This window comes from Zonotrichia leucophrys, chromosome 10 (assembly GCF_028769735.1).
Source record: "Zonotrichia leucophrys gambelii isolate GWCS_2022_RI chromosome 10, RI_Zleu_2.0, whole genome shotgun sequence".
NCBI lineage: Eukaryota > Metazoa > Chordata > Aves > Passeriformes > Passerellidae > Zonotrichia > Zonotrichia leucophrys.
Genome location: NC_088180.1, coordinates 11,827,876 through 11,855,184, shown reverse-complemented (window position 1 = coordinate 11,855,184; position 27,309 = coordinate 11,827,876). Strand labels below are relative to the sequence as shown.

At 40.7% G+C, this 27,309-nt stretch overlaps 1 long non-coding RNA gene across 1 annotated transcript in view; it reads right to left on the bottom strand.

Annotated features, from left to right (window-relative positions):
• Nucleotides 1-1,297: 1,297 nt before the first annotated feature.
• Nucleotides 1,298-27,309, bottom strand: part of LOC135452520 (uncharacterized) — a 32,492-nt gene continuing 6,480 nt past the window's right edge. Inside the window, exons 2-7 of the long non-coding RNA XR_010441641.1 lie at nucleotides 18,263-18,395; nucleotides 16,786-16,870; nucleotides 11,069-11,160; nucleotides 8,476-8,721; nucleotides 3,072-3,270; nucleotides 1,298-2,140 (exon numbers count right to left, since the gene is read on the bottom strand). This is a non-coding gene — a long non-coding RNA (uncharacterized LOC135452520). The remainder of the gene's footprint in view (nucleotides 2,141-3,071; nucleotides 3,271-8,475; nucleotides 8,722-11,068; nucleotides 11,161-16,785; nucleotides 16,871-18,262; nucleotides 18,396-27,309) is intronic.

Here is a 27,309-nt window from a genome sequence, read left to right as displayed (position 1 = left end):
TTTAATACTTGAATAATTGAACAACTAGGCCTGTTTGTATTGTATGTCATTTCCCCCAGGGAATGGGTGGTACAAACGTAACTGTAAGTTCTAGACAGCAGCATAGAGGCTTCAATTCAGTTCTTTTATTTTCATAAATGCTGTTCCTCTCCCAGTACTAGCCCTAGCACACAGAGCTGCTCCAGTTGTACTGTGGGCAGCTGGGCAGTGCTGCATACACTGGGATTGCTGTGCAGAGCACTGGTGATTGCTGCAGCGGGGCACAGCCTGGCTTTGTTTGTCTTTAGCAGCATTTGGTGTTACCTCTTGAGAAGGTTTTGAATTTTAATTCTTGTAGGTGTTGTGGGCCATCTGTGTGTTAAATCTATGAGTTTCAATATGATTTCTTAGAAAACTTTGCTGGTTAGACTGGCGTGTGCCATATGTCTTCTTGGGATTGTGAAGGTTTGCTGGAGTGGACTTTAATTCTTCAGAGGTTTGTGTTGGAGCTCCTCAGCAGAGATTTCTGTCACAGCAGTTTGAGTTTGGTGTTGCAGATTACAGCAGACCATGGCTGGCTTTTGAGGTGCAGCTGACCTCCAGTTGAATTCCTTGGGAGGTGTGAGTGGAGCTTTGTGCATGCTGCAGTAGTTCCCAGAGCTGTAGTGATGGATGTTGTCAGCCTGGCCCTGTGAGATCTGATGCTTTCTATACGTTCTGTTAAATAGAAGAGCAAATCTTCTGGAAAGGAGGTTTTGTTTCTCTGTCCTGCTCCATTGCATAATTGGGTTTTTAAATAGGTCTGCAGATCAAACCATGTTGAAAGCTATTGGCACCTTAAAATGTTACTGTGGCTTAAACCTCAACAAATACTGTCCTGTTTATTTCTTTGAAGAAGGAAACCTTTGGGCTTTGGGTGTGGAATGGACCTGGAGTAGTGAAAGGTCTTTGTTTTATAGCATTATTGTTTCTCTTGCATATGATGCTTTTACTTAAGTGGAGTGAACCATTACTGGGTAGTGGACAGACACATCTATTGGAGGACATAAAAGCTACATCTGAATCTTCAGGGTTAGAGAGAAATAATTCCTTAAGTACAGCAGACCTCTGGGTTAGGTTCTGTTTATATTTAAATTGAACTTTTCTGACTTCAGTGAATTGTGTGAACAATTCTTTGCCATAATCAGCCCGGGCTGCACTTCTGCAGGGTGTGATGTTCTTGCCATGCAGTGAGTGCTGCAGAGGCATGGCTGCCCACAGCTATGTGGTGAAGTACAGAAGTCCTCCCACTTCCATACTTCACCACACAGAACACAGGTTCTAAGTATTTATTATTCTTATTATTATTCTAATTATTTATTTTAATAAGTACATCTATGCACACAGTGTTCTACCTTTGACTGGGATGCCTCCACAGGTATTTGCTAAGGGGTTCTCAGGTGTGCATACACAAACCTTTTCCCATCATAGGGCAGGAGCAGCTGTAGGAGTCGGGATGGACTCGCAGGAGGCCAAGGCCATCTCCAGGGAGGTCCTGTGGCTCTGCTGGATGCACTCTCTGCTCAGGGAGGTCCTGTGGCTCTGTGCTGGATGCAGTCTCTGCTCAGGGAGGTTCCATGGCTCTGTGCTGGGTGCAGTCTCTCTGTGCTGGATGCAGTCTCTGCTCAGGGAGGTTCCGTGGCTCTGTGCTGGGTGCAGTCTCTCTGTGCTGGGTGCAGTCTCTGCTCAGGGAGGTCCCATGGCTCCATGCTGGTTGCAGTCTCTGCTCAGGAAGGTTCCATGGCTCTGTGCTGAGTGCAGTCTCTCTGTGCTGGGTGCAGGCCCTGCTCAGGGAGGTCCCATGGCTCCATGCTAGGTGCAGTCTCTGCCCATCTCTCCTTGGTCTCCCTCCCTCGCGTGTGTCCGTGGGAGCCGAGGCGCCTCCCCAGTGGCCGTTCTCCTTTTCCGCCGGGGCTGTGTGGAAGGAGGAAAAGGGGCAGTGTTGGTTCAGGATGTGCTATCTGCAGACAGGAGGTGAGGAGCCCGCCCCACCCTTCCTGTGCGGATCCCGGTGGGGCAGGATCCGTGCGGGATGTGCAGGGATGGGCTGGGAGCTGCAGGGCACAGCCACAGCAGCATCCTTGAGCTCCAGGTGCTGTCACCTCCATGGTGGGGCCTCCTCCTGCCAGACACAAAACAGACAATTCTGAAAAAAAATGGAATGTCCCGCTGGCTCTTTTGATGTTTCTACTTATTAGTTTTTGGTGCTGCTGAACTAATTAGATCCTTTTTGATTCATTTATACATTATTGAGATTATATGGATCACAGTACAGCCTCCTTATTACCTCTGCATATGAAAGGCACTGTGTTATTAACGATGATAACGCTGATTTTTGTTGTGGTAAGATCTTGTTTGAAGTGGTTTTGTGCAATTTTTGTTTTAACAAGGTTACTGTAGATTCTTCTTCCCCTTTCTTATTATATTTTTAAGTGAGGTACATGCATACATATATAAATAAGTACGTATCTTCTTCTTTTTTTAATACTGAAAGAAACCAGACTGCCTTAGATGTTCCTTTCCTTTTGAGCTGTGTGAATTCAGGAAAGATTCAGTTTTATAAATAAAGTGGGAAATGTAGCCAGGCCATGATTTTTTAACAGGCTGATAAAAAAAATAAATATACACAAATAGTAAATTCACCAAAGTGACTTCCTGTAACGTTTTAAAACAGTAGTAATTTTAACAGGTCAAAACATTCAATCATTTCTTTTGAGAGTACAGCTCACACAAATGGAGGCACACGCTGCACCCTGGTCTCAGCTTAACACTGTATCTGTCAAAATCTGGCTACTCATGTAATTAGCATAGCAAAGTCAAAAAAACCCCAGAGTTTTGATGCCAACAAGCACAACTTGCACATTATGGCATTTTTCTGAGCTGAAAAAAGTGGGGTACCACTACTAAGTGTGAATATCCGTATCTAAATGCTGTAGTGCCACATTTATAGACTTAATGTTTATTGTGATAATTTATTTGGCATTTATTCCTATAGAATATTAGTTCTGACACAAGACAATAGTTCAGTAGGTAGATTCATGCTGTTTGCTTACTTTGTACACTCTGGGCCAGAAGAAATACAAAATGGATGAGTTTTCAGGGTGCACTTGCAGGGCCCATTGAGGTCAGTGATTCTCACTTGGCACCATAGTTAGGCTCCTGTTCCCAAATCTTCCTCACCATTTAAATCAGCAGGTACTGTGACTGTTGGGTCATGGGCTTACACAAGCAGGAGATTTTCTGATGTGGAGCCTTGAAGGAAAAAAAAAAAGTTTTAGGGTGCTTATATCACATATGTCATAGCTAAATGCATTCTTAATAGTGCATTTAATAAAATGGTTAACTTATTTCTAAAGACATTATGCAATGCACATTTGTAGCCAAAAACAACGCTATCCCCACCACAAGAGAAGTAAGCTTGTTTTTTAAATGTAATAATTTTTTAACTGGGAAGGAGCTGCCACCTTTGTATTGTCTGTAAATTTGATACTATCTTGTGGTTGCTCCTTCAACATGGGGAAGGTCATTACTGATGTAATAATACAGCAGCTGAGTTCGAGTTTGAGATCAGAGCAATGTGTTTTCTGGTTCTAAAAAAAGTAAGTTTTGTAAGGCAACCAGTAAACCAGCAGCAGAATGCTGTTGGAAAGCAAGTACACTATTTAAGGGAACTTGCAAATGTAAAGCCATGTTATTTTTCAAAACTAAGAAAGAAAAAAAAAAAAAAAGACCCTGGGTCAGATAATTCCCTTCACTTTTTACCACAGGAAATGATCAAAGTAGCAGAAAATCTGCTCTTTTTGGCCAAACTTCTGTCAGAGACAGAAGGGGTCCAGCCAACACATGGTGTATGCAGCCTTGCAGTAACAGGGGATGTGGCTGATGGGAAAGGAGGTGGGACCAGGGAAAATCTGTAGGGCAATACCTCTTATTAAACCCACAGGAATTTTCCTATGCTAGATAAAGCAGCGGCTGATCCAATAAAGCAACTCTCAGCCAGCAGAGCCTTTCTCTCAGGGCTGGCAGGAGGCTGGGAGGGTTTGGGATGCTCTGTGCTCAGCAGCTGGGCTGCTGTGGGGAACCAGAGGTCTCTGGGGTGGCCCTAAGAGATGTACAATCCAGGCACAACGTGTACCTGCCAGAACAGTTTGGTGGGAAACGAAGGGGTTGGGTTTTATCTTTCTTTGCTTTCTTCCCTATCGGGCTCTCTCCAGACTTCACAAGCAGAAGCAGATGGTAGGGGCCAGTACGTTTTACTTCTTTGTTCTTGCTGCCTGTGAAAGGTGCCAGATGGGCAATGATAAAGATAGAAATTCTCTTCCTGTAGCCCAGGGATAGCGGAAAACGCAGAGCTTCAAGGCTGCCCTATCCACACAGGATCACCATAACATGTTTTTTTGGGCCCACTGTTTCACTGTTTGATTTTTTGCCAAGAAACTGACAGAAAATCCCAATGGCAACTTGACAGGGCCATTGAGGACCAGTTAAATATTTCCCATATGACACCAAACCACCACCAGGTTTGGATCACTCACAAATGATCCAAAAAGTGGATAGGCTAGGTATGAAGTGCAAGGACAGATCTTACACATGAGTAAGTCAGAAAATTAAATACTGTATACTCTGAGGTATTTACTTACTTGGAAATTAGAATTACCATATTTTCTATATGTAAAACTAGTTCAAAAAAGTGTATTTAATTTACATAATTAGCAGCATTACTCAGAACCATCTTCTTAATGAAGACAGACATCTATGGACATGAAGGGCTTTTTCCATGACTTTAATTAAATACTGATGTTTTCCAAAGTATGTTCAAATATTAAGGGTTGTTTTTTGTGTAGCAAAGTAAGGAATTACATATTGATTTTCATTAATCTGAATATTTTCCTGGAGCTGGTTTTATTGTGCTTGAGTCCTTTGAACCTAAGAGGGTTTTTATTTTGTTTTTTTAAAACCATGCAGAGTATGATGCTATATTCCAACAAGTCAAAAGCAGCATTTCAAGATTAATGCAGAGATTCCTGGGGTCTTTTGTCAGCTTGCCAGGCTCTTGTTCCTGTTCTAACGTAATTCTTTATAATTTCCTTTTATGTTAATAAAGACTTCTTGTGGCTGTAAAAGTTGAAGTTGTCTCACTCCATAGACAGCCTGGTTCTTATGTAGATACTATTTAGATTATTTAGAAATCCTGCTGGTTGCCAGATGGAGCTCTTCTGGGTTTTATGTTAAATACTTGGAAAGCCAAATAGCTTGATTTTCCTCTCCTCCCTCCCTCAATAAAATAAATACTTGAAAAGTGATTACTAACAACTTGCTTAAATTCAATTTTAAAATCAAATTATTCTCAGCTGAAGTGACTGGAAGTATGAGATGGCTCAGAGTAGTTGGGTTTTGGTCTGACTTACCTATCAAGATCTTAAACCAGCAGTTTTGTTTGGGCAGCTGAACTTTGGTCTGGGGATAGACAACACAGCCCTGAAGCCTGTTGGGCACTGAAGAACTTGTGTTTCATACTGAATGCAGGTGTCCCCCAGGTCATGCAGAAGGTGCTTGGGAAGCACTGGGACTCAATGTCCCACTAACCATAATTCTGTTGTTGTCAACTTACAAAATGTCAAGAGAGCAATTCTGGCCCTGAGGGTTACGGTTTTAAGCACAGAGTAAGAAATTGCCTTTTCCTAGTCAATTTTTTTCAGTGTGTATTGATTCTGTCTGGTTCACATTACATATAGGAAGTCTCTCAATTGGCTGTTCAGGTGCACTTTGGCCCCTGTTTGCATTCTGACCATGCACACAATGGAAAAATGTGAGAAAAGTCATCTTGATCTGTATGTGCAGAGTGACAAATTATAGGCCCTGCAGCACTTCTGAATTGGTGTGCAGTTAATGCACTGGTCTTATTTAAATGCTTCAAATTTAGTCAATGTTTAAAAATTTACTTTCTGTTTAAAAATTTACTATGAAATCAATCTGTTCTGGCTATATTAGATTCATAGTTCAAAAACTTTATCCTCTTTCATCATCTTAAAGTAGTCATTGGTCTAAAACTCTTCAATCCCTGGGTCTGGCTTAAAAAACAAAAAGAAACGGAGCCCTGTGTTTCAGTTTTAGTATTTTTGAAAGCTTTAAAGCTAATGAGTTGACCTATTTTTAAATTACAGAGCATGGAAAAATAATGGGTGTATTCTTTTTCATGCTGAAGTGAGCTATTGTTTCTCTGCTCATAATTAAAAACTCACTTTTTAGAAACTCAGATAGGTCCTAGGCATTGCAAGAAAGTTTGTAAGTGAAACTGCTGCATGAAATTTCCTTAATACTGAGTTTAGACGTGGTTTCATTCAGGATCTGTAATCTTGTCTTGTGACTGGCATTAGAGGAGTTTGTGCCTGTAAATGGAGCTGGTAACGCGTGAGTGGGATGAAGAGCAGTTGTTGAAGTGAGTGCTGCATGCTCCAGAGACACCAGCGCTATCTCTGAAACTCCAGATAGGTGCTGCTGCCTGGACACTGCAGGTTGGGATGCTCCCAAGAAATTACAGTGAAATATAGGACTGAAAAAAGCTATGAGCAAGAGAGGCTCAAATGGACAACACAACTTGGGGTTTTTAAGGGTGGGGGAAAAGGGAAAATATTTGGTCAGAACTATTGGAGTATTTAGGGGCTTAACTCCCACTGATTTTCAGTGGGAGGTTTGTGTCTGGATGCTTTGTGGGCCTGGTCATTTGTGATGAACTTTGAATGCCTGTGGGTTTAAAATTAATTTAGGATGTTGGGTACACTCTTATTGAAACCCTGGGGAGCTGGGAATTTGCAGTTGCATGGGCCATGATTGTGTTCTGCCATCCTGACCCTTCTGCATGTGTTACAAGCTCTTGTTATCCTTTAGGCACCCTGGCTGGCAGCAGCCCAAGGCCCAGCTCTGCCTCATGAGTGTTTTATGGCTGCCAGATGCCAGCATTGTGCATCTTGCTTTCACATCAGAACCACAGATTTCATCTCTGTCCCTCCACCCTCTGCTCCTGGTGCAGCACCCAGATGTGGGAGAGAGATCCCTTTGTGCACATTATCCCTGCAGAGGCCACGTGCATGAGATAGATCCTGGTGGCATTGGAATCATCCCTGTTCTCTCTGGATGTGAATGCCAACCACCTCCATGCCGTGGACATCCTTCCAAAATGTGTCTTGAAGAGTTGCCCCAGATCTGTGTTCCCTGGATCTGCATTTCACACATCTTGGCAGAGCTCTAATGCTCCCCAGAAGGAAGGATAATCTGCTTTAGGTATTTATGAGGTGATTTGAGCTGGGGGGGAGGCAGGGGAGCTGGATAGTAGGTTAGTGGCCAGATTAAAGTTATAGCCCTTAAGGTGTCCTTTGGGGCTTTTGTATGGCATTTTCTGCTTCTATTTTACCTAATTCTGCTGTTTGCTAACCTTGTGTATTGAGTTGATTTGCAGCTTTGAGTTCAGCAAGACAGAGGAGGCATCTGAATTTACACTGCTCTGTAGTATCTATTTATTGAAGAATCTCCTATAACTTTCTGATATTGGACCCTGAGGCTTCTTTTCTTATCTTGCCACGAGTGCTTTGTTTATGAAAATTTCCTTAGGTTTCTCTCCAGTGGCAGAAAATAACTCCAAAGGAAACCCTATTTGGTGTATTTATCCAATTCCTTACCTATCTTCCTTTTATGGACAGTTTCAAGATAATTAGATGAAAATTACTTTCTTTGAGAAAGAAATTTTACTCCTAAATATCAAAGTCACAGTCTGAAACTTGTGAGCATTTTCTTTTGTATGTGATTAAACCCACATCTGTTCATTGGGTAGAACAGAGGCAGAGCCATGCTTTTCTCTCTTGGTATGTAAGACAACAAAAGACCAAATGTTCTTGTTTGGTTCACTTTCATGGCTGTACTGCAGCACACAGAAATGTCTGGCTGCATCAACAGTGCTGGTTTGGGCACTGAGTGTCCTTTGATTACAGGCCCAGCACTTTGCAGACACTTGTATTGGGGGAAAAAGAAAAATATGGCAAAGGACCATGTTAGTACATTATATTGTTCTGTATTAAGTTTGGTTTTGTTTAAAACAAGGAAGCTCAAATCAGAATTATGTGCCAATTCTTTATAAGATCCCACTCATTTGGCAAAGGAATTGCATTAATTACCTCTTGTTTTCTGTACTGTGTCATTACAGAAGAGAGAGCACATGCTGCACTTGTGAATGAAATAATTCACTCACATCATTGAAGCCTTTGCAGTATTTTTCCCTTTTCCTTTGAAAATAATGGTGGTTTGGAGAAGACTGGATGATAAACATACTTTGCAAATGTACAGTGGTGATCAGGAAGAAGTTTGAGTAAAAAAGACTTCTAAAATCTAGTAAATCTATCTGATAGTAACATTATTTTAAAATAGTCAAAGTACTTTTTAAAAGCTTTTCCCAAAGGTTATTACCTTAGCCATAGCTTCTCCTGGGTTGCTGTTATAGTTGGTTGCTGTTACTGTGGACATCTCCTCCCCATGAGATGATTTTTAGAAGATGGACAGGTTTCATTTATGGAGGATGCAGTTGCTCACTGGGTTTGGATCCTTTTTAAGACTGTGATCTCTGAGATGTTGCAGGTTCTTCCTTGTGAGACTGCATTTTACTGGAGTGATCTGGAGTTTCCATTAATCACTGATGTCCAAGGAAAGTCACTCCTGTCAAGAGAATGGAGCATAAAGAATGGTCACAGTACAGCTGTAGGAAAAATGCTGTAAGATGGTAAGATGGACACTTCTCTTTCAATAACTCTGAACTAGCCCTTCTACCTCAGGACTATTCATTCCAAAATATAAAGAATTTCACCTGCCAAAAAATTTATATCCTACATGATTAATGAAAGCCTTCCTTCATATTTTGCTCTTTTCAAAATCTACTTATCAAAAATAACACGTTAAATGTTGGGGGGTTTATGCCAAAAACTAGCAGGTTTTTTCTATCAATGGGGAAAAAGCAAACTGCTTTAGTTTACAGAAATGGGCTGCAAAACAAGATTTCTTTTCCTCATTCAGATGCTCTGTAACTAAGTTATTTTACTTCTTACATCCTTCTAAAATAGATTTTTACTGTTGATTTGCATTGACGTCCTACAGTTTTATTTTAGAAAAGTGCTCAGCTTGTTAATGTGCTTTAGTGATAGTTACTATATCAGAACCAAAGAATCCTGGTTAGTGACAGAGTGAAATTATGTTAAATTTGTTTCTAAGGGAAGAAGCTAGCACTGTGCTGAAGTCAAATTGATGATAATTTCAACCTAGTCATTTTAATTGCTGCTGTATCTGTAGTAGTGTTTGAGGAGTCCTGTAAGCCCGAAACATTTTATTTTCAAACTGTTTAATTTCACCGCTCCAGAAACTACAGAACTCTCAGACCATTTGTAGAGGGGGAATTATAGCCCTTTAGAATGTGCTTAGCAAAATGTTTCTAGTTAGGTCTAGTTTGCAGAGTGAGTCCTACCTGCCAATATGGAACTGGGATGTACAGGTTTAACATGTTCTGAGAAGAGGTTTTTGTACTCGTAGTGAAGAACTGCATTACCTGAGGTTTGGGTATTTTGATTTTTCAAAGAAACACTGATTTTTTTTTTATTATTTATAGGCAACCTTTTAAATTAGCTTTTTGAGATGAAAGCCCTAGAAGTGTTTTATTAAATGTCTCACCCCTCTGTAGTTCTTGTCAAATAGTTCCATTGCTTATCTATTTATTTAATTATTTTTGTAAATACACAGCGCAGTACCCTGTGCAAATATGAAGCATTGATGTTGGCAGCAAATCAGCTTCTGTTTTCAGTGAGGACAGAGTTTATACCATGATTCTCTTCACCAGATAAAGCCTTTGTGTCTAACATCTCCAGATAGACATCAGATCTACAAAATTACTACTAAATACTCATTAAATACTAAGTAGTTATTACATTGCTAAAAATCTGCATCAGAACTAGCAGCTAGTTGAGGAACTATATAAGCAGGGGCCTATATGGAAATATATTTGGTAATAAGGTAAATGCTTGTCATCACTGTGCCCTGCCAGTGATTTTGGTTCTCTGCATGTTAGGACTGGGAAAGGAGGTGGAAACTTGTTTGGTCAAACAGTACAGCTCAGTTCTCCGGGAATAAAAAAGCCCTTGCAGATTTGGCTTGGATGAGCTGATAAATAGGGAGCTGCAGCTTGTGATAACTGAGGGATTTGTAGAGCAAATCCAGTCACAGGAACTGTTAAGGGCAGTTGGGCCAAGTCTGCTCACAGTGAACCTTTCATCTTCATCAGAACAAAAGCTCTATTGTCTATCCCAGGCTGTCATGTATCTTCACCTTTGGGGACTGTGCCTTTTCTAGAAGCACAGATGAAAAACAATGCACCTGCTTCCCATGAGATATGTCCCAACAGTCATCACTTTTTGTGGCTGTCTTGGTCCTCAGCCTGGCACTGTGTAATACTGTCCAGTGATGCTTTTCTCCCTTGCTTTTTACACTGTCACTCACATATTCCTTTGTGCACATCATCAGACTAGACGCCATAAATCACCTCTGTTTCTATTTCTTCTCTAATGCTTCCTAAGATCTCTTGTACTGACTTCTAAAAACAGCTGGAGCTGCACCATCACTCCATTTTAAGCTCCGAATTGTGTTAGCCATTACATTGGTTCCACACGCTGCTTGGGTGGAGACATCAGCTGAAATTCCCAACACAGCCAGGAATTCCAGCTTTGTGTTAGTGGTGGTGACTTCCTAATTTTTAACTACATTACACCAAAAAAAGAGGATTTTTTTTTCCCAGAGCAATTTACCAAGAGGGGAAAATGGAAATACTGTTTGAGGATGACCTTCCACCCCAGTGATCTGGGGGTGGCGTTGGCTGACGTCTGTTATTGCTCAGCTTTCCTGCAGTAGTCGAGTGCTTTGTCACTGCTACTAAACAGAAAACTCCTGAGATCACTGAACAGTTTGGGAAATGACAGAAGGATTTATGAAAGCAACTGTAGAACAAAGTGTTTCTCAAGTTTACCTGAAACAAACGTGAGTCCTTTTTGAGCAGATTAGATTGCGTTGGTTCTAACAATTTCTTCACTCTGAAGTGCTATTCCTGACCCCGAGATCCTAAGAAGGAGAGATAAAAAAAGAATGAAATTACTTTGCAGCACTACAGCATGAGAGCAGAAAAAAGTGTTGTTTTGATTGTCTCCAAAAGAGAGGCAGTGCTGTAATTCTGTTTCGTTTTCGTCCACAGAACTTGAAAAGATTTTTCCTAGAAATGTGTAATGGGACTGTCAGAAAACAGACCCCTCCCCTTCCCAGTAGTTTCCTGCTGAAGTCATTTAAGGCCTCTCACAGCTTTCATCTGTGTAGGCACTGAGAGCTCATGGGCCAAGATTTTTTTTTTTTTTCAAAGGGAATACTAGCAAAACTGAAGCAGTTTTTAAAAAGTCGTTAGGAACAAAAGTTGGAAGTTTCAGTGCATGTGAAGCTGGCTCTCCACCTAATCAGTTTCTCATTTCCGTTCTGTTTCCACCAGCCCCATTGAAGTGGCTGTAGGTGTTTTTCTTGTTTTAGGTATTGCTAAAGGCATGTCTGAGAGCTGCCCAAAGGGGCGGAGGGGGAAGTTGTTCCTTACTTCACTTCTGGGACTGTCTGTTCAGGGCTTTACACAGGAGGTGACTTGGAAAGGCTTGTGAATTCCATTTACTGTGCCCTCAGACCTGATGATCACAGTAGGCTGAGCACACAGAACCTGCTCTGCAGGCAACATCCCTTTTGCAGTAGCTATTTATGAAAAAAAAATCCCTTTGTGGAACTGGCAGATAGCCTGCATTTGCAAAGATGGGAATTTTTGTTGGTTATATATACAGTGTTTAACACAATGATCAAGGCAATGCGCTCTTAGAAGAAACCATTACTACTCTGACTAAATGGATGCTACTCAGCATGCATTTTCTGGTTGGACTGAATTCAAGCCTCCCATTCTGAAATGGATAGCTTTTTTGGATCACATTCACTTGTCTCTCAGACAAATCTGTAGTGTGGATTTGTTCCTCAGATGAATGATACACATTTCATCCGGTTTCTTTCAAGCTGAACTCTGCCTGGCACAAGAATGATAAATGTTTTTTTCTTTCTCCTTCTGTTTAGAAGACCATGTTGCATTGTGAAAGATGAACTTCATTCCCAAGGGAGATTAAGTGCATTCAGAGGTGGATTTACTGGTACATGTTTGTAATGCTACAGCAGTGCCACAGGCACCTCATCAGACAGACACACACTGGGGTAGTCTTGAGCCTCAGTCATACTGCACATATCAGCTCTCCTGTAAAGCTTTCATTGGAAGTTATGTGTCCTTAAAGCCTAGAGGAGTCTTCTCTCTAGGGAGTGAATTCCCCTATCTTGTTTTACTATTAGTCTTTGGGGGTAGTACAGTATACAAGTATAATATACAAGTATTTCAGCCTTGGAGCATGAAAAGCTTCCTGATGTTAGTTGGCTATTATAAATTGCACATGCACTGAAGAGAAGAAAATGCCAGTATTTAAGTAGGCCACCAGCATGCTGTTAATGCAATCCACTGCATTCATATGACATTTAAAGTGAGTATTTGCATTTGCTATGAAACTGTGCATACCTAATGTGTAATTTTTGGGGCTTTCCTTGATCCAGTGGAGCTCTGTGAGTTGAGTACAGTCTAAAGAACAAATTTACTGCTTTGAATTAAACTCCTGATCAGGTCCCAGGATCATATTTGGGACTGCTGAAATAATCAGTACACTTGGAGAAAAACTAAAGTTCACTCCCAGCATCAGACCCTTATCCTGCAGTGCGAGGAAGCCCTGAGCATTACCTGTCCCAGTCACTTCCCCACAACCCATCTGTCCTTGTGATGAGACCATAAGTTTGAGGCCAGCTAGACAAGATGTTCTGTGGCCTGAAGCGAGACCATGGCACTTTTAGATATTCTGGATTCAGGTTGTCTGCAAGGGCCACCTGGAAAGGAGTAATTAGGTTGTAGCTCAAGATCTGTTTCTAGGAGTGGCCTTTTCAAGTACAATTTAAGCAAACCTGTTTAATTTGCTATGGTTCTGTTTGTGCTGAAAGCTTACCCAGCCCTTCCCAAGGCTTTAGATCTTTACCTGCTTGCTAAGGTATTCTTGTTTGTCTGTCTTATTACTGGAGTTCTTGTTGCTTAATTACAGTGTTGCCAAAAGTTCTTGTCATACTGAAAACAAGATTTGAACTGAATCCAAAGACTCGGAAGTTGGTGCAGCTGTATGAACTGGGTAGGAACTGGCACATGCTTCCTAAGATTTGAAACTATTAACCATATATTCAAGGAAATGGCATCTGAAATGTCCTTATTTCAGGTGATAACTTATCATTTTACACAAGCAGCTTTTGATTTTTATTACAACTTCTGTCAAGAGGCTAAGACTAGCCAACCCTAGCCAACTAGCCAGCTCATTTGTGAGTTAGCAATGGAAATTAGAAATGCCTGGTCTACTTTACAGTGATATGTACATACTCTGGTAAAGATTTATAACAGGAAAGTGGTCACTCAGAAGCCATTCTGTCAAAATGCCTCTCTGCTGCTTGGCCCCTTGTGTAACCAGTGGTGCCAGGCACCACAAGTCACCGGGGCTGACCTAATGACCAGTCACCACTAGTCACCACCTAGTCTCAGGGCAGCAGCAGCATTTTTATACAGAATTCCTTTCTGTGAAAGCCCTTCTAAGAATCAGCAGAACAGCTGGCTCAGTAACTGAGGCACACAATGCACAGGGGTGACAAAAAGCTGTACAAGCAATGTAAGCCTGCCTTGTGAAGAGCAGAACAGTCAGAAAGTGCTGAGAGTGTCAGTAGGTTAGGGGAGCATGGGGTGTGTTCAGTGAGGGGGACAGTGTTTGTTTAGGTTTTTCCTCCTGGGACTGCTTTAGTATTTCAAGCACGTTTGGGAACTTTCTTTTTCCCCAGTGGTTTGAGATGTGAACTGGACAGTGTGTACGGATCTGAGAGAATAAGACTTAGCAATGCTTCAGAAAAAGCAGTTGCATATCCTATAATAACAGCTTTGTTTCTGGGTGTCTGTGTAGACTCAGTTTTTGTTTGCTGACTTTTCTTTCAGCTTAAAATACACAAGAAGATGCCTGTTGGGGCTGAAAAACCCTGAAGATAGAACTGCAGAGTAAAATGGTGCTGAAGCCAGCCTTGTCTGGGGAGTCCCTATGTGTGTTGTATCAGAGGGAGCAGCTGGGGTCTGCTACTGACACCATTACGAAACTCACATTGCTTTCCACCTGACTGTATGCTTAGTGGGTATGCCCTGCCCAGCAAAATGGAGAGCTGATGCTTGTCTCCTTTTTTCTCAGTGTCTGTGGGAAGGTCATTTAGAGCAGCATTTGCCTGAGTCACTTTGTCACAAGCCCATTCAAAAGGCAATTGCTCCAAGATGAGGAGTAGACACAAAGGGACATACCTGTACAAGTTGCTGTTCAGAGATCTTGAAACATAAAGACACATAGCTTTGAAGGAAAAGGCCAAGACCCTGAAAATAACTGGCCAGGAAATTGTTAAAAGAATGATTGGGAGCAGCCACAGCCATTTCCAAAATCGTTACATTCATCAAGCTGAGGAATGAGCCTGGTGGTAGCAGCATATCCAGATGGCCAAGGACTCCAAGGGATATTGGTAATCCACCCATTTGCCTGGTTGGAATCTTGTCCACACAGCAGCCCAGGGGACACTCCAGAGGGGCTCCCAAACCCCAGGCACTGAGCTGCAGGGACTCAGCTCCCCAGCAGTGGGACAGTCACTGAGGAGGTGCAGGGAGCTCTGTGTGCAGACCTGGCATGGTAATGTGAACTTGGCTTGTCCAGAGCCACCCCAGACCCTGCATTGCAGTGCCCGTGTGTGCTGCCAGTGTGGCTGGGTGTGTGCCAGCAGTTAGGGACCCCAGGAGCTCTCTGGAAACTGATGTACAATTTGCAACACAACTTTTCCCGTCAGAGTGATGGCTGTAACTGGGAGGGAGCTTTGCCCTATGCATGCTAAGAACCCTTATCTCTCAAGTGCCCTAGCTAATATAATTAGATTAAACTAAGAGGAATTGGACCTAATCTTGTCTCTGTCTTAGATTCTGCCACTCCTTTTCAGACCCAGAGAAAGGACTTTGAGTCCAAAAGCCTGCCTGTTCTTTCCAGTTATATTAACTGGCCTTAAAAAATTTTTTTTTTTAATGTTCTTTGTCTACAAACTCTCTTGCACTCTTGCTACGATACAATTGTTAGTTCCATCCTGGAATGATTGGCATGTATGTAAATTGGAATAAAAGGATCTGATCTGAACTGTTAGCTAAGTTTAAAAAAAAGAAAAGCTATGCATTAGTGTAAGAAAGCTGTCATTAAAGGGGCAGTGTTTTTTAATACAATTAAAATTCAAATATTATGGTTACCACAATATTAAGTCATTCTCTCCACAATTCACCTGTCCTTTTAATTAGGACAAAACTTTCTCCATAAAGCATCTACTTCATTTTTAGATAAAACTGTGGCTATTTAATATTTCATTTCAAAAACTACTAGTAAGATAGAGAAAACAGATAGTGGCATTACAACAAAACCCACTCTTTGGTTTGTTTTCTTTGTAACCTTTTCTATGATACTTACATTATGTTATGATTTTTTTTTTTTACACTGACCAGCATCCTCATATACAACTGCAAAGATTTGATGTAGTAACACTAGAATAATGGAAACTACCCTAAATGTCCCTTTGCAATACATCAGCACTATGAAGAGAGGTGTGTCTCACCTGCATTAGCAAAGTAAAGGTGCCACAGACAGGGACATCAGAGGATGTCTCTTCTCCTATTTAAGTAAATATTTAAAAGACAAAAAAACCTCCTCTCCAGTACAGAACTGAAACTGAAATGTGCTACAGAATGATTCACATCAAATAAATAAATGCTTTTCAGTTGCAATCATTCCCTATTGAGTTGAAGTGGTATTATGCTGTTTTAATCTCATCAGTTCCAGAAAGCACGCACAAATGAAAAGAAGTGATTTTAACACTGTAGGAGGGGGAATAGCAGCTTGTGCAGAGCATCCAGCCAAAGGAAGAGGAATAATTTTACAATGACTGACCTCAATTTTATGCCAGTTTACAAATTCCACTACAATAAATTTCATTATAATTTCTCCACTTCATTTCTGAAAAATTAACCCTGCATGGTAACCCATCATTCTTTAACCTATCCACAGTTTCCACACTTTCTGCCACACGAGAATTTAAAACACTTATAACCCTTTCCCAGTTCCATCTGATTGCCACTCCTACCCACCTTCACAGGGAAATTTATCTTCTGCTGCCGTCTGCAACAACAATCAGCCTTAGAGGGTATCAACAAACATAGGCAACAACCTTTTGGAATGCTCCTTTTGGGCTCAAATGCACACACAGGAACGCTCCCTGCCTAATGCTGAAACACAACCACCTCTTTGGTGAGCAGCATAAGTAATACGACAGCTTGTAGCAACATTAAATAATCATCTACTTAGCCTAGAGCAAAAATTGAAGCAGTGGGAATGTATAACATTCAAATCGGCATTTGTTGGGGAAACATTTATCTTGTGACACAGAAACCTTATTGACTGCAAACATCCAGAAATTTCATAGTGCAGTACCTAAAGCTGGTAAATTCAGCAAAAATTACTCCAGTACTCTTATATCTTGTTGACATACCTGTGCACTTTTGGAAATATCTCTTCTTAGAAGCACCAGACTTCTTTGGGAGAATTTGTCATTTGTACAACAGGAAGCTCCAGTTCTGAAAAATGATAATATTCTGATGAGATTATAGTCAGAGACAGTGCAATCAATAGTCATGCCACTAATTTGTCCTGTACAGCTAAATGTTCTGCTTGAATGAATCTCTCCCTCTCTAGACAGCTCTGTACTGCAAACACTTGGTTTGAGGACTGAATTTGTTCTTTCTTTTAATACTTCAGTACTCCTGGAGAGCTGATGCTCCTCTTCATGTGGAATAGCATCTGATTTCCCAAGGTGTCCATTGGTTTGAACAGGATCATTTGGTGTTAGACATACCATGGAGATGTTACAGATAGCATTTCTGAGGTTTGTCTATGCTGAAAAACAGTTCTGCCAAGGACCTTGCTCATTAAAGAGCAGGGAAAAGCAAATCTTGGTAACACCTGAGTGCATTTAAGTTAGTCTGCTTAATAAGTGTGCTTAAACAACTGCAAAAAATATGTAGGTGATTTTCCTATGCTATTGGTAATAACACAAAGGTGTATTTCTAGCTTCATTTAAAATTCAGTTTTTCATTAGTTTTGGAATGTCCTTAATACAGAAAAACAAACAAACAAAAATCTCTATTTTCCCAGTGGTGCTCATTACAGATGCAGGCTTGTCAAATTGCCACTACACTGCAGAAAGGTACACAAATCAAAAGCCTTCATACACTGGAAATTTTAACAATTTGGCAAGCAGAATATACAATGCATTTAGTTGAGAACAGAGAGTAGGCACCAAAAGAATGGAAATATCTGGTTGGTTTGAGAGCTTGTTATTACAAGAACATTGTCTTAAAATATTATTCATATGTACTGCCAGGTTATCTGAATTCAGTCCTACCAGCATAGCTGCCTTCTTCTTGGAAAAAATATATGCTGAGCCATTGCAATTAACTAAAAAGCTTTTTAATTTGAAAACTGCACAGAACTAATTGCAATTGTAAAATTTCAAACTGTTTAATTCTGTAAATAAAAAAAAAAAAAATTAGCAGTGTTGAAAAATCTAACCAGATCCATTTTGATAGTAGCCAATGTTCACTAGTAAATATTCTCCACCTCTCTACTAGGAAGCAGCAGATGAATTCTTGCAATTCTCTTTGTAACTCTGATCCAAGTCCTTCTGAAGCCAGTGGAATGATTTATATTAAAACAGCTTATTAGATCTGCATTTTACGTGTTTGTCTCACTGAGATGAGTGCTTATTTCATCTTGATATTTCACAGCTTCAAAACTCAACTCTACAGTTTGTCAAGAGCTGGTTTTTCTCTTGAAACAGAGATAGTATATTTAAAAGAGCACTATTGGATAGCAACAGACATTTGTTACTGGTCCATGGCAAGATACCAAATTGTATCAATGCTAAGAATATAATTTCAATAAGTTTTGAGAGAAAAAGTCGTACTGACCTCACAAAATGTCCTTAGGTGACACCCATAATCAAGAAGTCCCTTTTGATAGGCAGTTCTTGCTCTTGCAGGTGTACTCTCATAAGGCTGGGAGTCTTTATTTTTGGGGGTTTCCATGGTAATGCTGGCAGTCCTAAATGGAAACAAAAATATTTAAAAGGAGATGTTAAAAAAAAAGCATTATTCCAATGTGACTGAAGTTTGTATTTTTCTAAGAGTAGAAAGCAAAAATGTTGTATATAGGTTTAAAAATTCTACATAAATTAAATCCCATGACAAATTCAGACACATTTTTACAAACTCTTTTAGGTTTGGCATCATCAAAGACTCTTTAGAGGCAGCCTTTTAAGAATCTGCAAAAACAAAGTAACTCTTTTCATGTTTTTTCTGAACCAGGCAGCCACTTTCTACAACCTGAATTTCCATACAACCAAAATAATCTTTGCAAGGGTGCAAATGCTTGCTCCAAAAGTACATAACACAGAAGTCCAAGCAGATTTCATTGATTTTTAGAAATAGAATGATTGGAATGTTTGAAGTGAAACTTAGGCTGCCATCTTAAAAAGAAGCCTGCAACACTGGAGAGATTTTTAGATTTACTTTTTGCTGCTGGCAGTGAAACCTTGTGAGGGACAGGGCAGGGCTCAGTGAGTGCTCCTTGCCATGATCTCCATCCTCCAGCCCTGGGAGGCTCCAGGAGGAAGGTTTGGAGCTGGGAGCAGCTCTGCACTGTCCCCTCCAGAGAGGAGCTGCAGTGATGATGCTCCAGGAGGAAGGCTCTGGAGTGGGACCAGCTCTGCACTGTCCCCTTTAGAGAGGAGCTGGAGTGATGATGCTCCAGGAGAAAGGTTTGGAGATGGGAGCAGCTCTGCACTGTTCCCTCCAGAGAAGAGCCAGCAGCACACATGTGAGGGCAGTCCTGGCACGGCCTCAGCAAGGCTGTGGAGGTGGCACAGGTCCCCAAAGAGCTCAGTGGGGACCAGGGAATCCTCCTCCTCCCTGCTGGCACAGCAGGCTGGGAAGGAACATGTCATGTAAGCCTTTGCCTGTGTTCCCTTTGCCTTTTCCTGCTCACACTCAGCTGGCCCAGCACTCAGGCAGTGCAGGGACCTGCTGGCACTGCTATTTATACACCCTGCTTGAAAAAAGAATACTTGAAAGTGCCTCTGTTATAAGGTCTTACTTGTAAAAAAAACCCAAGCAATTGCACATCTGTGAAACCTTCCAAAAATTGCTTTCCTCAGTGTAGAAGCCGGATATATATTTGTTGAATTAGGCCCTTGATTAGGTAGGACACAAAGGGCTTTCTCCCCCTGCAATACTTCCTGCCCAACAACAGAGTTCCCCCTGCTAACCCTGGGAACATTTCATGGGGAACATTTTTTTGGTGTTATTATTGTTTAATTCCACTATAGAAATCAGCATCTGAGCCCTTTTTTTCCCCTTTCCCCCACTCCCATTTTAATTTCAGTTTTTTTTTTTTTCAGGCCAAATTTCTTCCCACTTACTTGGTCTGGTCTTTTCATTAAAATAAGTTCTTCCAATGACCCCCAATCATTTGCCCTTCCTGTCCATTCTTGGTTATGCCAAAACTGTTAGTTCACAACAGGAAACCAATAGCTTGTGCTATCAGGAGACATTTCCTTCACAGCACAAAATGTCTGAATAATAATTTCAAGAAAGGCTTCACCCATTTCCTGTGAGTGGAGGGAAGTTTGCCTATCCCAGTCCCTCAGAGCTCTTTGTTTCCATCCCTCCATGATGTAATGCTTTCTGCATAGGGAGGATGGATCATTTTCCCTTACCAGCACTGAATTCAATGTCCTGTGCAAAGTTTTGATAAAGCTCTTCAGCAATAAAACATGTAACATTTACAAATAATAAAAAGTTAAGCTCTAGTTTATACTTGTGGAGTCTCTTTCAAAAAAACAAACTCAGCTTTTGGTGTCTGGAAAATAGCTATAATGAAAACACAGAGGCTAAATACAGTCTGGTTTATAAAAAAGTGTTACTTGCAGGCTATTTAGCACTACAACTCTACTACTGAGTATCGTCCCAGCAGGTAGGAGAGCCCACCTGGAATAATTAACAGAAATAATGCAGATAGATAAATTTAATCATCAACTAAGCACTGCTTGGTTTCATTCCTACATAGCAAAACAGGCATAGACCAAATAGTGAAGAGTGACTGACTTTTTAAAGTGATATTATACATCAAAGCCTTATTAGAACGGCAATGCTAAATTGCAAAAAGGGGAATATCAAGCAATACATGTTAGCTCTTCAGTGCTGAAATATTTAGAATGCATATTTTTCGGCAACAAGTGTGTCAAGCTATTCTTTATATTTTATTCTTTATATTTTATTCTTTATATTTTCTATGACTACATTTTATTCTAAAAAATGTAGGCATAGAAAATGCTATATGGGAGCTACTTTTTCGCACTGAGGCCTAAATTTATTTTTGTTAAATTATGCAAACTGGAATCAGAATATATATTTTATTTAATTTTCTACTTTTTTTTTTTAAACAAGCTTTATAAGGGCTTGCAATTATGATTTTTTGTTACATCATATAATTTTTTTTACCCACTGTTGGGGAAAGCAAGAAAGTTTAAAAGGAGAATTTGTCAAAGAGTTTGAGAACCTTAAAAATAACTCTCGTCTCACTTGTTTTTATAGTGCAGTCTTAATTACAGCATTTTCTGACACACAAAAACCATAACAAATCTCCCCATTATTCTGAAGACAATAAAATTTTTATTAAATTTGTGTCCTTTCTGTAATTTGAAATGTTCAAATCAACATGAAATTCTACATCTCTTATTCTAATTCACTTGTTCCCATCATAAGACTGAGCTGAGTCGAGTTCCTGTTTCCATCCCTCCCTTAACCAGCGCTGCCTGCACATCCTGCTGCCTGTGTCCTCAGCTGGGATGCTGCAGGAGGCAGGCACCTTCCTCCTCACACATTCTAGTCATGTTTGTGGTAGGTAAATAAACTGATTTAACACCTCTGCACAAGGAGCTGTGTTTAAGAGCAGCAGCTCTGTTTCAACGTCTCTTGCTTGAAAAGCTGGAATGTAATTTTCTTGCTGCAGACTGGCAGAGCCTTTGCATTTTGTATTTTCCAGTCCATTTCCAAAAGTGCATTTCAGCAGATTTCACCCACCCTGACCACTTCAGTCCTCACTTTCCCCATCAGTAACTCTAAGATGTGAGACAATGTCATTCTCTTTGTATTTGTTTCAGGGGAACTGTAAGGATAAATTCTGTTTCATTTCACTTTGGGGCTGAGGAAAGTGTTTCCCTCTCAATGTCATGGACAGATAAGAAAAATGTTTCTGAAGGAAAAAAAAATCTGTAAGATATCATTCAGTCCTTTATCCAATTGTTGAAAACCTCCTTTGAGGATGATACCTCAAGACTATTGCTGCATTTTGCTCTTCTTTCTTTCCCTTCCCAATTTTGAATCCCCTTTCATCTGGCCATTAAAGTATGACAAAGTCACATTTAATTGTGCACTAAAACCTCAAGTGGTTGTTCATTCAGCAGTTTGTAAGGCCAGATCTGGAAACCCTTTCTTTTTCTGGCCATCTGCCTCCAAAGCAGAATAGCAGGTAAGCTGGGGAAAAAGCAATGCAAACACCAATGCCCAAAGGCACCAGCTCCTGAATATGTCTAACTCTGCCTAGTGGCAAGAAAAGCTAATGGCAGTGTTATTCTGTTAACTATTAGAAGAATACCAATGCCAAGGTATAACAATGCATACTTAAAGCAACAAAAAATCAGGCCAATCATGAGAGAAATCTTCCTGTCAATCCCATGTTTTAATACTACAGAAAGATCTTTTATAGCAACTGTGGTAACACAATGTCCTTTTCAGCTTGTAAACCTGCATTAGCAAAGCACCCTGAAAAGGTCTGTGGGTAATACCAAAAAACTGTCAAGAAGTGACATCTTTCTTCCTATTATTAACTTGTATAATACTGCATGTACTTGAGTAAACTTCACTAAAAATCCAACATGAATGAAGGTTTGTGCAGAGTATTTCTGTTTTGCTATGACAAATGACATATCAAAACAAATGCTAGATGACAGAACTCTGTACATCCATCAAACACATGAGAAAATGAATGCTTAATCCTAATTCTCTAGTTGGTGAGCTGAGATTTGGAAAAACTAGGAAACTTGATAAAGGCTGCACAGGGAAAGAAGCAGCTCACAGTCTGTTTGCCATTACAGGGGCTCCAACTGCACATGGCACATTTTGGGACACACCACACAGTGCTAATGTGCATAAGGTTCTAAAATTCTCTATAGAATACACAATGGTCAGAGCTGTCTGGTGCCCTCACTGCAGCTGCAATGATGCTGATGTGGCTGCAGGGGAAGGGAGCAGAGGTGCTCCAGAACAACCCCAGCAAATAAGGCAATGCCAGGAGCTGGGAATGATCAAATGTCCCTGCTAAACTCACAGAGCTGCAAAAGGAGCTAATAGTTGACATTTTAACACTGGAATTTTCAGACAAGTGAAATCATAATTTTATCAGAATAGTGATATCAACATTGTATCATATATAACTCTTGGCTTAAAAGTCCTGGTAGACAACAGAGCAGTCCTGGAAACTAGATACCTTTAAAATCCATGTCCCTTAAATAGGTTAAATCCCTCTAACACCTTTCATAGCAACATTTCTTCTGCTTGGACCTCAGGCTCTCATTATGTTTGACATTTTATTTCCACTATTGAGTTGTCTTTTCCTTGTTTTTGCTCACTCACGGGGCATGCTGGCCAGCCTACAAAAAAGTAATTTGAATGTTTTAAACTAGACTAATATATTTTGACTGTATCCTTTCTGACACAGAGGACTGTAATGCAGCCAGCTGTTCATTGTTACTATGTTAAATAAAGTAGAACTCCCTTGTGGCATTCCATATGCTAACAAATGATGTCATGAAATTCTGGTCATGTGAAAATTCTGTCATTATACCATCCAGAATCCTCCATGAGCACTCAGAGGCAAACAGGCTTCCCTGAAAAGCCCCATTAACACATCCTCCTTACAATACAGAACTGCAATTGGGTTAACCTGATGTGCTGCTTGTTTTCTGTCTACTACATGCCCCAGTAGTACAAATACACTTTTCTCTGTCCTGGTGAAAAGGTGCACAAGACAAAGACAGAAAGTTTTGTTAACATGATGTTAACTTTGTTAACTTCTGTAAACACAGGGTGTGAGGAGCTGATTGCAAGAAATGGGATCTACAAGTGGCAGGTGGGCAAAGATAGAGAGGAGGGGAGAGAAAGCCATGAAGGGAGAGAAGGAAGATGAATCCTCTAAGAGACCTTGGTGAAGTCAGTTTACCAAGTTTGTTCTTTCTCCCTCCCTGCCTCAATAAATGTTGTACCATTTCAGTGATCTGGTTTTTAACATAAGCCCACACACAGTTGTAGGATCACAGCTAAAGAAATAAAGAAATGCTGAGTGGGAGTGAGACCAAATGCCAACTGTTAAAGTTTTACATCAACACTGAAACCAGCTTTCAGAGAGCTGCGCCTGAAAGTGTGAAAAAAGAAGCAAGGATGAGAATGAAGGAAAAGAAATAGATGAGCTTTACCTTGGAAAATGTGGCTACAATTTAGAAATAGAAATAAAAAACTTTGATAGAAGTTTTAACCTTGATTTAGGTGATTCTGGGTCAGCTCTGTGACTTACTTACTTGAACCAGGGTGGCAAGAGGGGCAGCTCAAATGGGCTGGAGGCAGCTGAGGAAGCAGGAAAGGAGATTAAAGCAAGCACAATGTTTTTACCAGGGGAATTTTCAGACAAGAGAAACCAAATAATAGCAAACTAAATTTAAACTTTTAGAAGTTGCAGGTGAGTGATCAGTTCCTCAAATTAAAATCAATATGTGGGGTACCATCCAGCCAGTCACATGCTGCACAGGAGACTTGGTGGTGGAACTGAGTCCCTGAAATCAGCCAATCAGCTATGGAAATTGGGCACTGCAATACAACTCTGAATTCCCTGGAGATGCACAAAGCCATAGCCCTGTGAATTCTGTACTTCTGTTAGATTTGAAACATGTATCCTGCCCTCTTCAGAGCCCACAGAACCCACTTTTGGTGGGCAGCAGGTGCTGTGTGGAAAGCAGGGAGGTGGAAAGGGGAAGAAAAGGACTGAGAGCAGCCATTCCCAGTAAGCACTGGGGCTTCCAGGGCAATCCTGCACAATGCTGGGATTTTTGATCACCAGAATAGGATCTCTAGGACAAGAACAGGAGCACTGCATCATACCTGGCTGTTGGATGACTGTCTCTTGTATCAGAAAGGAAGATATTGGGAGATCTCCAACTCTTCTCATTGCATGACCATAATTCAGCACTACTAACAACAGTATGGGCTGATTTCTCTGGTGGGAAAGATGTAAGTTTGTCTCTGTGAGTTCGTCAGTTTGTCAAAAGGAAAGGCAAAAATAACCTGAAGCATTTACACAGACTAAAAAATTTAAAATGAGAAGAAATCCTGAGCATGTATGAGGACAGCAAAGCTTTGCCCCTCAAGGCAGAACAGTTTGAGAGTTACCTCTGTTCTGCAGCAGACAGTGGGGTTGTGCAGCCCAGAGTGTGGCACACAGAAGTAGCAGCACATGACAATCAGTTTTATGCAAAGCCCCCCTGGCACAGCCGTGCTGGCTCAGGCTCTGGAGGAAACTTACTTGTAGCCAAAACAGGTATCTGTACTGAGCAATGCAGACATACGCCAGGAGCCACTAAAAACAGGTTAAAGCAGCCTGGATGCATCTCTGACGGCCCTGGGATGTGTTTCTCTCCATGATTCCCAAAGGACAGGCAGGAACAGTAAGTCAGCAAACACCAGTCCCATGTAAGCTTGGCCTGATTAAGGTTTTCAGAAGAGGGATAAACTCTCATCTGAGCTTGAGCCTGGTTAGGCTGCAGTTTTGTCTTGGTGTTTATCTGTTCTTTCCTAGAGAATTCAAGGCAAAAATGTCAGCAGGCTTTCACTGGCAAGGATGGGGAGGAGGAAGAACACCATATGGCATTTCCCAAACGTGCTCACATGCCTTTCACATATTTACATTTCTTGACCATGGTCTGAATCTAGCCTCAAGGTAACCTTGAACCTTGAAAACTAAATACAGCCCTGCTAGTGCAGCTGGAACAGGTGAGAGAGCCAGATAACACTGAGAGAGCTTAATCCAGAGTCCTGAGAAAAGAAGGAAAAAAATTACTCCTCAAAATCTGTGCTGCTAGAGCCACCCTTGTTGCTACACTGACAACTTTTTATTCTGGAAATAGCAGTGCAGTATGTTCACCACCACAGATCATGGATCTGAATGAAAAATCCAACAGTTTTGTTGCCTAAATAGAGCACAGAATAAGGACACCTTAAGGACAGAGACTGCTGACTCACCCACCCTTGCTTCCAGCTGAGCAACAGCCTTGGGGAACTGTGCAGCAGAAAAGCCGTTATACAGATCTGCTCCTGCTTGTATTCTGCCTGAAGAAAATAGAGAGATGTTCCCTTCCTGGGCCCTGGATGGTGTCTGTGAGCAGGGCTAAAGCTGTGCAGCTCCCACAGAGCCCCATCTGTCTCTGCCCGAGCTCCCAGGAGAGCTGCTGACCCAGCTGCAGCACCTGGGGGAATATTGTGTAAAATTCCCACCAGGGGATAGGGCTGTGAAGCTGTGATCCAGGCTCTGAGCCTTCCTGAACCAGTTTTATTTCTGCAACATAATTGGTGATGTAAATGAATTGGCAGTAAAACACCAATAAAACAATTCTTATTTCTTAACATGGCCTCAGACTGATGAATCATAAAATACATGTTATATAATATTTTTTTTCTTTTTAAATTCACTTTTAAAAAACTCCAAACAAACAAAACTTATCTCCTCACTTCTCCTGGGAGACAGATAATATTTTGTGAAGTACTTTGGCAGAAGACACAGATTATTGTATTTATTAGCGACAACATAATGAATTAAAAGAAAAAGGGAAAAAATAAAGCTATTACAAAGAGGTCAAATTCCAGCTATCTGTCTGGAGTAAGGTTCAGTTTTGAAGTAATTTTTCAAAAGAGATTTTATAGTTACAATTTATAATGAGGTTAATTTGAAACTGAATATGCTAATCATTGGTTTGATACCCTTGACACTGCAAATGTATTGCTTCCCTTGGTGTGATAATGTTATTTATCATCTTTCTTTTGCTACTCTGTCAAAAGAATAATTTCAATTTCAGTCAGAGGCTCTGAATTTCATATTAATGGAAGATTTTGCTGTTCCATTATCTTAACGTTGGAAAAAAACCATCTCTGGATGAATCACAACAATTGAGTTGGTAAGGATGGAAAATAGGATGCTGCCTGCTGAACACTATCCATTCAGGATTACAATTCATAGGCTGGGAGTCTTCCCAGAGAACTGAGCATGAATTCTTCCTCATCTAAGTTGCTGGTCAGTTTGTTTGGAGTTTTTTTAATTATTTATTTTCTGTGGCTTTTATGTTATCATTTATGGAACAACTCTCAGGAACTAATGAGTTTAAATATTTTCAGAATTTTCAGGTTTTCATCCCCTGACTTTGAAGCCCATATGAATTCTACAGGGCAAAAAAAGTGAAAATAATGGCTTGCCTTCCACCTGTAGGCCACTGAGCTGAATCATGGTGACTTATAAGTGTTCAGCAGCATACTTGAGTGGTGCTTACACCTTCAATACATTTCCTAACTTAGAGATGTTAACAACATCCAAACTCCTCTTCTGTCCAGCCCTACACAGCCCAAGTCCTCTGGCTGAGCTTAAAAAGAGTGAGAATTGAGAGAGGCAGCAGCCCTAACACAGATGTTTACTATTCAATTAATTAACTCTGTCAGTGTTAGTCACTGCACATTCAACTCAGAGAATGGAAACATGCCAGGTGGACAACACAACAGAAAAAAAAATCACTAAGAAATGAACGCATTTCAATATGAATTGGGCAGCAAATAAAACAAAGATTTCAATCCAAAACCTGTGTGCT